The 14,673-nt window shown below is 40.6% G+C and overlaps 1 protein-coding gene across 3 annotated transcripts in view; it reads right to left on the reverse strand.

The window, feature by feature from the left end:
• The window catches only part of bcar1 (BCAR1 scaffold protein, Cas family member), an 84,026-nt gene that overhangs the window by 12,945 nt on the left and 56,408 nt on the right, over nucleotides 1-14,673 (reverse strand). The window lies entirely within an intron of this gene.

Below are 14,673 nucleotides of genomic sequence, written 5' to 3' on the forward strand. Positions count from 1 at the left end.
CTCGCCTGAGTTTCCATAAGCATTGGTGTGAGTAGATAATGACTGAATTAAAATGTTTCAGTGAACTTGTGCTTAGGCAAAGATTTGGGCCATATCTTACACATTTCTCCTTATAACATTAATATGTACAACAAATAAATAAGAGGCTGATGGAAAGTGTTATATTCCCTGCCCTTCATACTAGTCATATTAAGCTACCACAGTGAATTGGGTGCAGAAAGATGAAAGAGAAAGATAACAAGTACATTTCCCAACAGTGGGATATTTGCAAAAACACAACATGAACTAGCTCACCCCTTAGCAAAAAGTAGTTTATTCAAGTGTACAACAAGTATACTTATTTTATACCAAAACTGGGACAGTATACTTGAAGTGTACTTTTTATATACTATATTTTATATACTTAAGAATAGTCTAGTGAAGTATACTTGGCTTATACTGAAAAGTATAAAGAATAGTCTAAGACTAAGTACATTAATACTTAGACTTACACTTATGCTAAAGCTTATACTTGTACTTTAGTATACTGTGGACTGTGGCGCAAAGACTCTTGGGTATTCTGTTGTTGTTGGTGTAATTATGGTTCGTGAATGTGGTTGTGAATAAGATGATGTGTAAGACGGTTGCAGATTAATTCTCATCCTTGTTCTGTGGTTAAATTGTGTCGAGTTAACAAAGATGATAAAAATGTTGGCACCGTGAGTGAAGGGGTGTTTTCTGGGAGAGACTTCCCGTCTGTTAAGCTGTTGGTATGTGTGGTGATAAATGGCAAATTTCTGGCTAGAACTTGTCAAATTACAAGTACTAATACTTAATGTGTCTTGATCAAAGTATAGATTAAGGTGAAGTCGTTGACTTGTGCTTACATTTAAGTGAACAGAATAAAAATGTTTTTCACTACACACGTTTGCATTGAGGTATTACCCCTGTTACAAACTTACATGTTAATAAACTAAAATGTGGACAAGAAGTATATACTTAGTACACTAGTAGTATATAGATGAGTGTACTTGTTGTATACTTGTACTTGTAAAGTGTACTTCTGCAAACTTAAAATGACCTTATAAAGTACTTTTATAAACTTAAAATGTTCCAATTCAGTCCAAAGAAGTATTAAATTAGTATACTTTCTAGTACGCTACAAGTACATGGTCCATAGTATACTTGCTATATTTATACTTATACTCAAGCATACTTAATAAAATGAACTTCAAGTATACTACTTTTTGCTAAGGGACAGTATGCTATCAGTTCTGTGGCAATTGGCCGTGCTGTGTACTAGAACAGAAGCCAAGCCTATTGGTGCCAAAAACCTTAAGTGTCATCATATGAGGTGCATAAATGTAAACATGTAACATGTTAGCAGAATAATCTAAAGTAAAATACTGTTATTACAATATACTACCTGCAGATAGTCATCATCAGTATCAGACCTGTCTGTGTTTGTGATTCAAATCATTGTTTAATCTCACTCAGCTCCAGCCCTGATTAATGGAAAGTCTCTGATAATATTTGTTCAGCTCACTGGCTGTCAGAGGTATGCTGTGTGTGAGACACACAGGGATAAATGACAAAACCATCCATCTGACAACCTGTCTGTACAAATCAGCCCAAGTCTCCTCCCCTTCCCTTTGCCTTCAACTCGTCTGCCTAATGACATGTTCTCTCTATTCTTACAGCAGGAGCTGAAATTAGAACAAAAACATGTACTGAGGAATAATTCTACCTCCAGATGTAGAACACATTCCTAAAATGATGAGAAATCATCTTTATTTCTTTTTTCTGACTTGGTTTCCCTTTAATTCTTTGTCAGTCTTTGTCTCTCTCTCTCTCTCTCTCTTTCTCACACACACACACACACACACACACACAAACACACACACAATTATCTTCATTGTCATTGCTTTCAACAGTTTTGATCACACTTAGCTGAATGCCAGATGTGTCCTGCAGACACACACACACACACACACACACACACACACACACACCATCTCCAGCCCTGTGTCAGATAACCCATGTTATTGATCACCTGTCTGCACCCCAGAGAATAGACATACTCACACACTAACACAAAATGATCTGTTTGTGCATGTGTGTGTGTGTGTGTGTAGTTCTACTGAGGCGTTTAATCCCTTTAGGAGGTCTCATTGTAGAAAAATGTTTTAACTGCATGTCTTGTCAAGGACAAAACACAGAAGCAATTCTGAAATTCATGCCAGTGTCTTATCTATGAGTATTTTCTTATTATTATTCTATCTCGAGCAAGACAAAAGACAAGCAATCGAATTTAGCTTTTATTAGCCGGAGGCATATCATGTTGTGGTAACGAGAACAGTTTTCTTCCCGGTTATTATCCCAGGACAGATTCATTTTGTCACTGAACATGTTGATTCAGAGGCTCCCTCAAAGCATGTCCTGTGCCCATGCAAATAACAGCTTTCACTACAACTTGTGAACAAGATGAAAGCCACTACTAAATCCAGTTTGCTTAAAAAGCCAACTGCTGCTGCAGAGCTGCTGCTGGCAGCTGGCCTCACAAATGATGACTGCCTCATCTTCACAGAGGAGAGACATCCTTTGGTCACATTTCCCTTATATGCTGAATGAAACAAACACTATCATTCCCGATGAGGAAGGTGGCAGGTGGGCTTCAGCACAGGGTACTGAATCCCTCTTGTAGTGAATAAAAAGAAGAAAAATAAAGGACAGCAGTCCCATCAAACTGTTTATTCTTGCCACAGAGACGCCCTTCTTCAGCATGTATTCTGGCAAAATCCCAGTGAAACTACACAGGTATGCTAATTGCAGGTTATCCAAAACATCACAACAGATATAGCCCAATGTATCCTTTTGAAGGAGAGCAAAGGACCATGAAAGGTCTCACCAGAATAGCATAAATTGGCCAAGACACGTGCGGAACTGGACATTCTACATCAGGTAATGTCAGAACAATTCTCCGGCGATTTACTGAAGTGCCTTATAGAAGACTGTGATAAAAAAGTGGAGACATGCAAACGGGAATGGAACAACACAAGATAACAAAATATCGACAGAATGCTCTGGACTACAGGGATGGCAGTGTATATCCATAGATATCAGGAAGGGCCATGAAGAAAACAGGGCAGCCAAGGTGTACTGCAACACCAGCCCCCATCAGCAAGTCATCAGAGACTTAAGCACTGACACCAAGTCTCCTAATCAGGGTTTTTTTACAATCAAGTGCTGTCCTTTATATTTCTCTTATTCTTCTTTTGTTTATTTAGAGAATAAACAACCAATTAAAAAAAAAAAACCTGACATCATCCTACAATGTCTACAGAGGTAAATATCAAATATGTATGTTGAATGATTTGATAAGATGTATATATCTATATATTGTAATTTCATTTCAGGAATATATTTATTGTTAGTATGGCTCAAAGTTCTTTGTAGATTTTTTTTTTTTCAGCAGACAAACATACATTTGTAATAACACCGGTATCTGACAGCTATGTTGAATACAGTGTCATGACTTTGATTATAAAGCTCTGACAAGCTGAATACACAGAACAACCCCCCCGATTGCTCAACGCCTCGTTTCTTATGTCTCATCACAAAACTCTAGCCTGAGGATGGCTGTATACTTTCAGATTTTATGACCTACATACTCACCAAAGAAAATACTCTGTGTGTCGTGTTCTCAGAATAAATCAGTGGCCTCATAAAAGCTGCAGCTTCTCTGACCTAACATATGCACACACACGTGATAACACAGGGCTGTGCGTAGCACAAGCTGGGATGTTCACTCTTTTGTTCGGTGTGTATGATGACGTCAAGCACAAGTCATTGTTCAACAGATGACCTTTACCCCAAGTAATATCAATACCTCCTTCCCAGCAGCACCCTCCTCCTCTGCTTTTCTTTCTCTCTTTTCCTCTGATGTGTGAAGGACAGTCAAGAGACACCTGGTGCAGTCTTTGGTCCAGATACAAAAAGTGGGATGAAATATTCTCTGTAGTGTATGCAGGTAAATACAGGACATTCTCAAATGAAGCCCAATCTCCCAGCTAAAAAATGACCACTGTAACCAAACAGGGAGATAAATAGACTTTCTATACATGAAGTTGCAGCAGAGAAAAATAACAGATGTGAAGTTCAAAAAGAAAAGAGGATAAATAGAGAGAGGCTTAATTATAGTAGGAGGGTTTGGTGGTTTTTCTGAATTGAGGGACATGCCTCAGATCCTAATTCTATACTGTGCTCTCACTCTGCTTTGTTTCTGCCTGTTTTAGTGGAGAGGCTTTACCAATAATGTGGTATGTATACAGGAAAACTGTTTCCTTTCTCAAGGGCTAGAAGAGATTTTGTACTATGTGAACAAGTTTTGTTTTTGTTTAGCCTTCTGATAGGGTAGACTCACTTTGAAAGATATTTTATACAAACCTCTTGATTATATGCAGTAGCAGATGTACTGCTGTGGTCAAAAGATAACACAGACTTGTAGAGAACATGTTTATCATGGTGGTCTTGAGTTCCAATGATCTCTACTTCATTTATGATTTCTATACTCTTATTTTTCTGTGATGGAATGAGTGGAACACATACTACTTTGTCACACGAAACAAAATTGCTTCAAGTCTGAATTTGTTATAGGTTCTTCTTCTGAATGATTCTGATTGATCACAGCTGGTGACTTTTCTGGGCCCATTTGAAGAGGGCTTGTTTTATACAGCCATTAGACTCAGCCACACACACTTAAAAATGGAAGTCTAAAGAGCACAAGTCACTTGGAGCCATTTCAAAGCCGCTACAGGTCCCAAGATCAACTGTACAAACTACTGTTTGTAAGTCTAAAGTGCATGGCACAGTTGAGTCACTGCCACCATCAGAAAGAAAACACAAACTATCACCTGCTGCTGAGAGAAAACTGGTCAGGACGGTCAAGAGTCAACCAAAAACCACCAAAAAGCAAGACTCCAATGAATTAGAAGCTGGAAGACACGTGTCAGTGTCCACAGTGTTTTACATGAGCCCTATGCATATTTTTGATCCAGCAGATTTGGTCACATTTTCAGAAAACCTATGATAAGTTCAACACTGACCCACACTTCATCAATGTTTTTTTGTGACGAAAAAGTCACTCCATCACAGTAAAATGAGAGCTGTAGAAATCATTGGAACAGAAGACTGCCATGATATACATGTTCTTTACAACTTCTGACCAAACTGTATTTGTACAGTTCATGATATAAACATGCATATATGCATACATGTATGCAGCTCTGTATGCATTTATACACTGTATGTATGCACATATACAGTGTACTCTATCAGACTTCTTAAAGGTCCCATATTATACTGTTTTTCATCAATTTCACACAGCTGTCAGAGGTCCAAATCTGTATTTGATATGTATTGCCCCAAACACATCCGTGGTCCTGAATTCCAGCTGTCTAAAAGTCGCTCTGCTGAGCTCTATTCAGAGCACTCTAATGAGCTCCGTCTGTCAACGCCTACTTGGGGAGCACTTCCTGCTACTTCATTCTCAGGGAGAGGAAGCCCCTTATGCTAACGGTAGCACGCGCTAATGTTTACTTTAGATGTAACACTATGGCTCGCGGAGAGGCTCCTGAAGTATTACAGACTCTGTGGCTGCAGCAGGGCGTTTCAGAATGGTCAGTGTATCTAAATAATGTTAGTTTGTTTGTATGTGTTGTTACAGTTACTACCATGTAGCTAATGGCTAACAGCTAGCGAAAGCTGTGTTTGTCTCCAACACAAACTCTTGGACACTGTTCACATCGTCTCTGTCTCCAGTCTGCACATGTTTCCAGACTTTTTACTGTGACAACCAAGCTCCCTCGTTATATTATTAACATTAAACTTGCTTCAAACGCCATTGCATAGCGGATCCAAGTGGAGCTAACTGGTTAGCCAATTTCCAGCTGACTTCACCATACTCGTCAGCAACTGTAAATACTATCAAACCGCGGCGACACTTACCTGTGGCTCAGGTGCAGTTGCTGGGTCCGGTATGGTTGGGACTGATCCTTTTACGAGGGTCAGTGTTGAGGCAAAGCCAGCTTTGTACTGACTCTCGTTACTGAAGCAGTCTGATGTGAAGTGGTTAGCACACACATACAAACTAACACGAACCGCAGCCGGCACGTTGTCGTTAAAAATGAAACACAACCACGGTCTCTTCTGTTGTTCTGTAGCTGGGACAGAATATAGGCACTTAAGTTGATTATTACAACCAACAACAGAGCAATTGTGTGTCTAACTCTGAGCGACAACATTGTGAAACACTGCTGTCTCACCGCTGGACACACCGAACTTCACCTCGGGGATGAACGCCCCCCTCTCTGATATCTCCTATCACCTCAGAGAAGGCGAGCCTATGATAATGACTCCTATCGTTACGTAACGACAGGAGCAGAATCTGAACAGCCTGTAGGAGCGCCGTGTTACCAGTGGGTGGGCTGCAGAGACCATGCAGGAATCACTGGTTTTCCTCATTCTGGGAGTTGGCAGGCTCAGGAAGGACCAGCTTGTATATATTGAGAGCAGAGAAAACTTGTTTTTTATGATATGGGACCTTTAATTCTACAGTTTCACACACAATGACACTGATTTCAGCAACTGTAAAATAGTAGAGTTTGTCACATCAGCTCCAACCACTATCAAATGTGTAATCGGCTACAAGGACAGATCAAACATAGTCTTCTAGATTGTTGGCTGATTGTCTGACAGCTTAACATTCACACCTCTACTCTGTTTTCCTCACACAATTACACTGTTAATGTGTTTATCCACAAAGCAACATGGGCACATATACAAGTGAGCACATTCAATGTTAAAGACTTGGCTTACTGAAGTCAGATAAGTCACTCCTTTAGAGAGTTACCACTGATGGTGATGAACCCAACCCAGCAAGACAAGGAAATAAAAACAAAGACACAACAGCTCAGAGGAGAGAGAACGAATGAGAGAGAGTTGGAGCCAGAGGCTATGAATAGTGTGCTAGCAATGTGGCACACACACACACACACACACACACACACACACACACATAAGCACCAAGAGGCCGTGTAGGGGGTCTTAACAGATTAGCAGGGGGAGACATGTCTCCAAAAGAGCACCAACACAGTGTACCCCCACTGAACTGGATTCCAACACCACATGGCATGACTGGTATGTTTGTGTGTGTGTGTGTGTGATTGTGTGTGTGTGTGTGTGTGTGTGTGTTCTGTCCATGTGTGCATGTTCAGACTGGCCGTCTGGCAATCCTGGCACAATCCAGATGGATGGATTTACCTCAGGGGTGAGGGACTAGTGATAAAGAAAGAGGAATAAAAGCACAACATCAGAATCCTTGATCTAAATTTTGATTGTTTCTCAATTTTCGAAAGGCCCTGTGGACTACAGCGAGACTTAATTTATGATTTTGTAAAGCATTTTTCCAGCAGTCCAGCAGAATAAAACTATTTTCACAAATCAAATCGTATAGGCAACAGCAAGAGACAGGGAAGGTCTAATTTTTCATCTACCATTATAATCAACTCACAGGTTGACAATAAAGGAGTGATTAATACATGTACATCAGGGTTTCCTCAAGGATTTTTTTAAACCGAGGGGGAGGTCTGCCCGAGTGGAAGAGGGGTGGTGACGACGACGACGGCAACATGAATTTTGAAATGTGAAATTATGACTATTTCAAACTGAATGTTTTTCTAAATACATTATTTACTATAGGGATCCGGTACATGGCTTGAAAATAATAATTGCAAATAGGATCTTGCAGTATCACTTGGCCAAAACAACAAACACAACAACAACAAATTCAAGATATAAGTTAAATAACTAAACTAATCTATACTGAATACCTCAACCTCCTTCTCTGCCTCTCCTCTTTTCTCTCCTCCACTCACCTCCTGCACTACTTCTACCTGTGCTCTTATCTAATATAATATTGGGAAGTGTTAAATTCGTTCACATCACCAATACCACGCAGGTAATGTTAGGAATATTTAAATATTACACTTATCATGGTACACATCATTATCATTTCTATTGACTTGAGGGAATAACATCAGGACAATAAGTCAAGAACATTGAGCCTCTCCTTTATGTAAGGTTACCTGACTCTCTTCCTCTGGAACCTTTCTCTTCTTTTGAAAATAGTTTCATATACTCATCTGAAAATGTAACCAGAAAAGAGTCATGGCAGAAAATGACCTGGGCATTACCTAAGCTAACGTTATGTCGTGCTGTTCAAAACGTGTATCTGAAACGTAACAGGTTTCCTCTATCAATAGAAAATTAAGTTTTACAGTTAAAAATTAATCTACAACAAAATAATATCTCTCTCTACTGTATAACCAAAGACTCGACATGCTTTATTAGGCCTAAAGTAATCTCTCTTTAACAAGTGTCAACGGTACAAAAATAAAATAAAAATTAAAGCTGCAAGCAGCGTTGAACGGGCCCTCGCAGTCCACGCGCGTCGGGGCCTGCTGCTGTCGATGCATGCTGCCGTCGGGGCTTGCTGCCGTCGGGGCTTGCTCAAGCAACACCTTCCGCTGAGGAAGTCGTTGCTTTATAATTCGGTGGCCTGCTATTGTTGGTGTGAATAATGTACGCTGAAGTCAGAAAAATTGTGCGAACTGTTGCATAATTCCCCGGACAAAGACTGAGTCGATGGTCTGAAATTTTTTTTCCTCCGGTGAGGGAGGAGGGAGGAGCGAGACAACCGCATAAGTGATGATGATTGGCTCCCTAACATTGAGTGAGAGTTCTTAAGCCAATCAGTGGCAATGTTCTGTTTACACACAAGCCACACACGCACACAGCAGCCTCACACACTCAAACTAGCAGAGGGGAACTGCGGCCATGGTGAGTCCGGAGGGAAAGTTGATGTTTTCAAAATGGAAGTACAGACACTGTTTTAATCTCATTTGTCCAAGTCCATTGTAAGCAACTCTGATCTAATGAAGCATCTCTAAAAGGCACACGCTTCTACAAAACTAACACTGGACAAAACTCTGTTGCTGACACTGTTGATGATGATAGCAGGCCAGGTGTGGCTAACGTGTACTTTAAAAACTGAATACATGCCCAATAGTTTGAGGTCTTCTGACTCTTTAAAAGTTAGAATGGTGTGTCTAGCTCAAAGTATGAGGGATAAGGAGAGGTTGAAGGTCGATGAGTTTTGAAGAGGACTTGAAGATTTCCCCATTTACTTTCCATTCAAAATGATTAGACTGCGACCAGAGCGCCATCTAAGGGCCGATTTGCACCAAATTTTACACAGACCATCAATAGGCGATACCACACAATTATGAACATTTATGTGATGATCGGATAGTATTTTGTAAAAATATGCAAGATTGACTGTTTTCAACACAATATGCAGGAATTTGTCATGTTATATTTCAGGCGTTTTAAGGCCTATCAAAATTCTTTTGATAACTTTTTGTCAGGAGGGTCTACAGATGCTACATGCAAAGTTTGGTGCAAATTGGTCAAATTCTCTAGGAGGAGTTCGAAAAAGTACGTTTTTCTTTTGTCGCGATTTTGCAAACGGAAAGTTACTGCAAAAGTGGGCGTGGCCTACACCAAACAATTCAGCTGAATGCAGGGAACACGTAGGGATGAGGTTTTATAATATGCAACATATTAAGTGGGAGTTATGAGCCAAAAACGCTTTTGCATTGAAAATAGCGCCACCTGGTGGTCATTTTCGGTGAGTGAGTCACAGGGGCCATTCTATAGCACCTCTATGAATTTCATTTCCATAAGTGTTATGGTGTGGGCACAGGGCCAATTATACAATTAAAGTGACGCCAGAGCGCCACCTAGTGGTGGATCGGCAAACCCTTTGTCAGATGTCCTCAGGAGGGCACTGACAATAAATGTACCAAGTTTCGTCTTATTCCGATGCACCGTTGTGGAGATATAAAATACATCAGTTTAAAGAGCGCCACCTTGTGGTCATCACCTAAAATTTTGCACAGGGCCTCAGGGGCTCATGGGGAAGTAGTATCCTGAGTTTCATGTCATTTGATAAGACTACTGTGGAAATATCCAACACTTCCTGTTTTGAGCCAAATCTGCAGGATTTTGTTATTTAATAACTTCAAAATTATTTATTTTAATTAGAATCCTTTAATAACTTTTTGTCAGGAGGGTCCAGAGATGCTGTGTGCTAAGTTTCGTGCAAATCGGTGAAATCGCCTGGGAGGAGTTCGAAAAAGTAGGTTTTCGACATTTTGCGACGTAGCGAAAAAAGACGGTAGGCGGAAATGGGCGTGGCCTATACCACGAGATTCAGCCCAATTCACTGAACGCGTCGATAAGAATCTCTCTGAAATAATGATAGAAATAATGCGTATCCTGTATTAACCAATCAATAACACATTTATCCCCACTCAGGATTTTTTCTGTAGCCTAATCCATCTATACATTAAGGTCGTTTTCACTGGTTTGAACAAAACTGTATATATAGGCCTATAAAAATATATAACCTAGCTTAGGTACCTTTCTTTTACCCTTTTCTCTCCCTCCACGTCAGACTGTTGTCTCTACTCTCTTCGTCTTTCGCGCGCCGCAGCTAGACAGGCAGGTGGTGACTCCGGTGTTGGTTTTTCAACATAAAACAACATAAAAACAAGGTTTAAAAAAAACCCCAACATTATTCTGAAGGTGTGGCGGCTTTTATTTTGCCATGGCGGTGCGCCACAATCAATTACATGTAGAGGAAACCATGTACATGTCTACTAATTGTTACATAAAGCACCCTGAAATTGTCTACAGATTAACATAAAGGGAGTTCTGACTGAAATCTTACAGTATTTGAGAAGTTACAGTCTCTACGTTTGCCTATAGTGCACTTCTCATATGAATCAATTTAGATACAGTTTGATGTTCAAATGTGTTAATTCTCTTTGTTTTTATTGCAGTTTATATAACCAATTCTGTGTTTATGTATATGTGTGGGTGTATGTGTATGTGTGTGTCTTACACAGGTGGTGACATACTTTTCAAACTGGACACCTTATCAAATAAGAGACTATAACCACTAAGCCAACCACCTCAAACTAGATGCCTGACAACTGGACAATGAACAATGTTGATAAAGAGTCAATTCTATTTGGCAGTGAAAACTACAGTGGTCTGACCGGTGTGACGTGTAACGCAGCAGCAGTGTACAGTGTGACAAATAACACACAAGTAAAGCAGCCTCTTCTAAACAACTACAACCAAATCAGATTGCAGTAACAATCATTCACTGTCACTAGTGTATGGTGGTCGTTCCGGCCTCATCTCAGAGGTTAAGGAACTCCTGGACCTTGTTGTCTCCCCTATTTTCACACATTTTCAACTGTAGTTCATCTTCTTTGAATCAGTTGCTAACTGCCTGCTAGCTGTTTTTTTTTTTAATCCCTCAGTTATGGGTTACACATATTACATGTAGTCAAGAAAAGTCACACTGTGCCGTCATGCTGGCTCCCTGACTGAGGTTGATTCTGCCGTCTTAGTACTTCTGCTGCCAGTAGATGCTTCACACCACTTGTACAGAATGGCGAGGCGGAAAAATGGCGCAACATTCCTGTCTGGAACAGGCTGCTACTCTTTACACACTACCAGTGCAGAAAATGAGTCCACTGCAGGCACTCGAATGAACTCCACAGGGCACAAACTCTCTCTTTCTCAAACACACACACACACACACACACGATTGTCTTCAGCTCGTATGTGTAGGGTCATGATTGTACCTTACTTATTAAATAAATACATACAAAAATAAAATTGAAATAAATAAATAAAAAAATAAATAACCATACTAACTTTAATAATACTGTGTGACTCACTGAAGTCTCGGTCGGACAGGCAGACTGTCGCAGTGATTTTTATCAAGACAGTTACTAACACAACACAATAATGGAAGAAGACAAACACTTGGTGAGTTAATAAGAGTCAGTAGGACAGACAGGATGACAGTCACTTCTCCACGTATAACTGGGGTATTTTTGTCATATCTGTCATTTTTGTCATTTCTCATTTAAGTTGCCAAAGACACTACCAGTTACTACGTTACTGCCGTTTGGTCCTGTAACGTTGCTTTGCGAGACATTTCTCTTTATTCTGTTGAGTGAAGGACCTGTGTAGTTATCAGACTGTGAACACTGTCAGACCGACACCCTCTTATCCATTCACACTGGATCGGTTTGCCAATGTTGCGTCTCTGATAATACCTCTGGAGGTGCATCAGGGCCGCAGCGAAATGCCACCCCTCACTGCCACCCCTCACTGCCACCCCTCACTGCCTCCGAGACTTTAACACAGAGGAGGATACGGAGAGTTGACACAGGATTCCCACACTCAAAGAGCAGTGTGAATGGGGCTATTGATTCATGTACCGAACTGGTTCATTGCTAATCAGTTTATCTTATATCTGCCAGGCTCTATCAGCCAGTTTGTCAAAAATAAATCCACTTAAAATATGGGCTCCTGGCCCCCTACATTGTTATATTTTATTTTATCTACTGGCTTTCTTCTTCTCATGTTTTCACAGTTTGGAATCCCCCTCACATGATTCTTGTGACTACCCCCTTGGTCGGTGCAGGCTGTGTCTGATATTTACACGACAGTTTGTAAAGACGAACTGATTGCTGCATACTGCTGTCTGTCTGAACAGTCTTCCAAAGAGGCATTTGGTATGTAAAGCCAAGCTGGAGCCTTCCTCAGCAGCTGAGACTCTGCAACTGGAGCTCCCTTCGCCTCTTTGCTCAGTTCCTTCATCAGTCTCTCTCTCCATGTTGACACAGACGCTGTAGTTTTCACCCCTCTCCAATTCCTACATACCTATGTTTGAATGTGTGTATGAGTGGATGGACGAGAGTTTGTTTGGAGTCTTCTCTCAGCAGGAATTCCTTATCTTGTAATGACTAGCAGGAGTGAGTGTGTCTGTAACCCCTTTTACACAGAGACTGTGCAATACCAATAAAATGAAGACCCTTCATTATGCTGGCTTTGTTTTTTTTTACACTGAACCAAACAACATCGGCATAATTGTTCTCCTCAAGCAGGAAGATGGAAAGTGGAAAAACAGCTACGAGAGGAAAGTGGAGCAGCAGCGGAAGCAGAACATCACCTGTGATGTCTGGAGAGGACTGAATATAATATCTGGTCATGGGAAAGATGGAGGGAGAGAGTAAGACAGCAGAGACCAGGACTGGGCAAATACTCTTAATTACTTTTTTTGCTGTTATGAGTCTATATGCATTGGGTGGCGATTTGTAAACATTAACAACTGCATAGCAAGGCAATAACAATCATTTTCTGTCCCTGGTATATATGGTGGTTGATTGCATCCTCAGCTCAGAGGGTAAGGAGCGCCCAGACATTTTCGGTTGCTGGTCTTTGTTGAGTTGGCTGCTATCTGCTAGCTGCTTTTTGAACTGCCAAAAGACAACTTGTTTGCATCTTCTTGGCATTCTGAAGTTAATACTGATTGCACAGTGTAATGGCTGTAGAGGAATGACAACATCTGCGTATAGATTGGTTCCCTGTAAACTTTGCTTTTACTATGCTATTTTGCCTGCCCACCAGACTCAAAATGAAGGTCAAATTTAAGAACAAAGACGGTGAGTCTGCCATTGTGGAACCAAATCTGGAAGAGGCATTGTTTTCCCTGGTAACTGTACCCAGTTAATGGTGGAACAACAGGAATAACTGTGGAAACTCTACACTTCAAAAGAAAAAGAACCCCACTTATGGAGTAAGCAAAGAAGGTGAAGAGGGATTGTGATAGAAACTGAGGTAAAACAAGATTTAATGGATAGGCATTCACTCCATGAAGAGCACTCAGGTGTTCTGAACAAGTCTGTTCCCTGGCTTATATACTGTATGTTCTCCCATACAACCAGGACATGAGACAATTCAAATTCAAAATCTGCCTATTTATTACTACTATCAGGTGTTTTATTCTGCCCTTTTTGGAATTTCAAGGTCAAATTTGGAATCTTAAAGTTGTTTTTTTGCCAGCCCTGTTGCCCCGCTCAGGTCGCACTCGGGGATCGACACTTTTTGTCTGGCATGACGGCAACGCGCAGGAGCGCAGCAGCTAACGTGAGTAAAACCTTCTTTTTCATAAACTCTGTGTACACAAACAATGTTCTCAATGCTCTTGTTCATGTGTAGAGACCCTGGTGATGCTACAAGCAAAGTTTCATGTTGTGTCGAGCCTTCTTAGTGTTCTAAAAATAGCGATTTTGATGCTAGCATGTCTTGCCCCATGCACTCCCGTTCAAAATTAACGTGCCCAAAACCGAAACTACGGTAAATCTTAAAAGTGCCTCTTTCGTCGTAATTATGCTTTCACACGAAGGTTTGACTCACGTTCAATCCCAAATAAAGCCTCGGTTGCTTTTTGGCGAGAGTTTGGCTTTAAGTCATTAAGACTATGAACCAGTTATTTTCATTGTCTACTTTTGCTGATAGCTAGGTGACACAGCAGATCTCTAGATGAGATCAAACCTGTTAATGTTGGTGTTGAAATTAAAAATGTGAGGTTCCGAGATGCAAACACAGTGTTCAAGTATGTCCAAATTTTAATGCTTGTGTCTCAATGGAAAACACTTTGGACACCTTATTTGCACACCTGCCTCTATTATCTCACTTTACATA

The sequence above is a fragment of the Sparus aurata genome, chromosome 8 (assembly GCF_900880675.1).
Source record: "Sparus aurata chromosome 8, fSpaAur1.1, whole genome shotgun sequence".
NCBI lineage: Eukaryota > Metazoa > Chordata > Actinopteri > Spariformes > Sparidae > Sparus > Sparus aurata.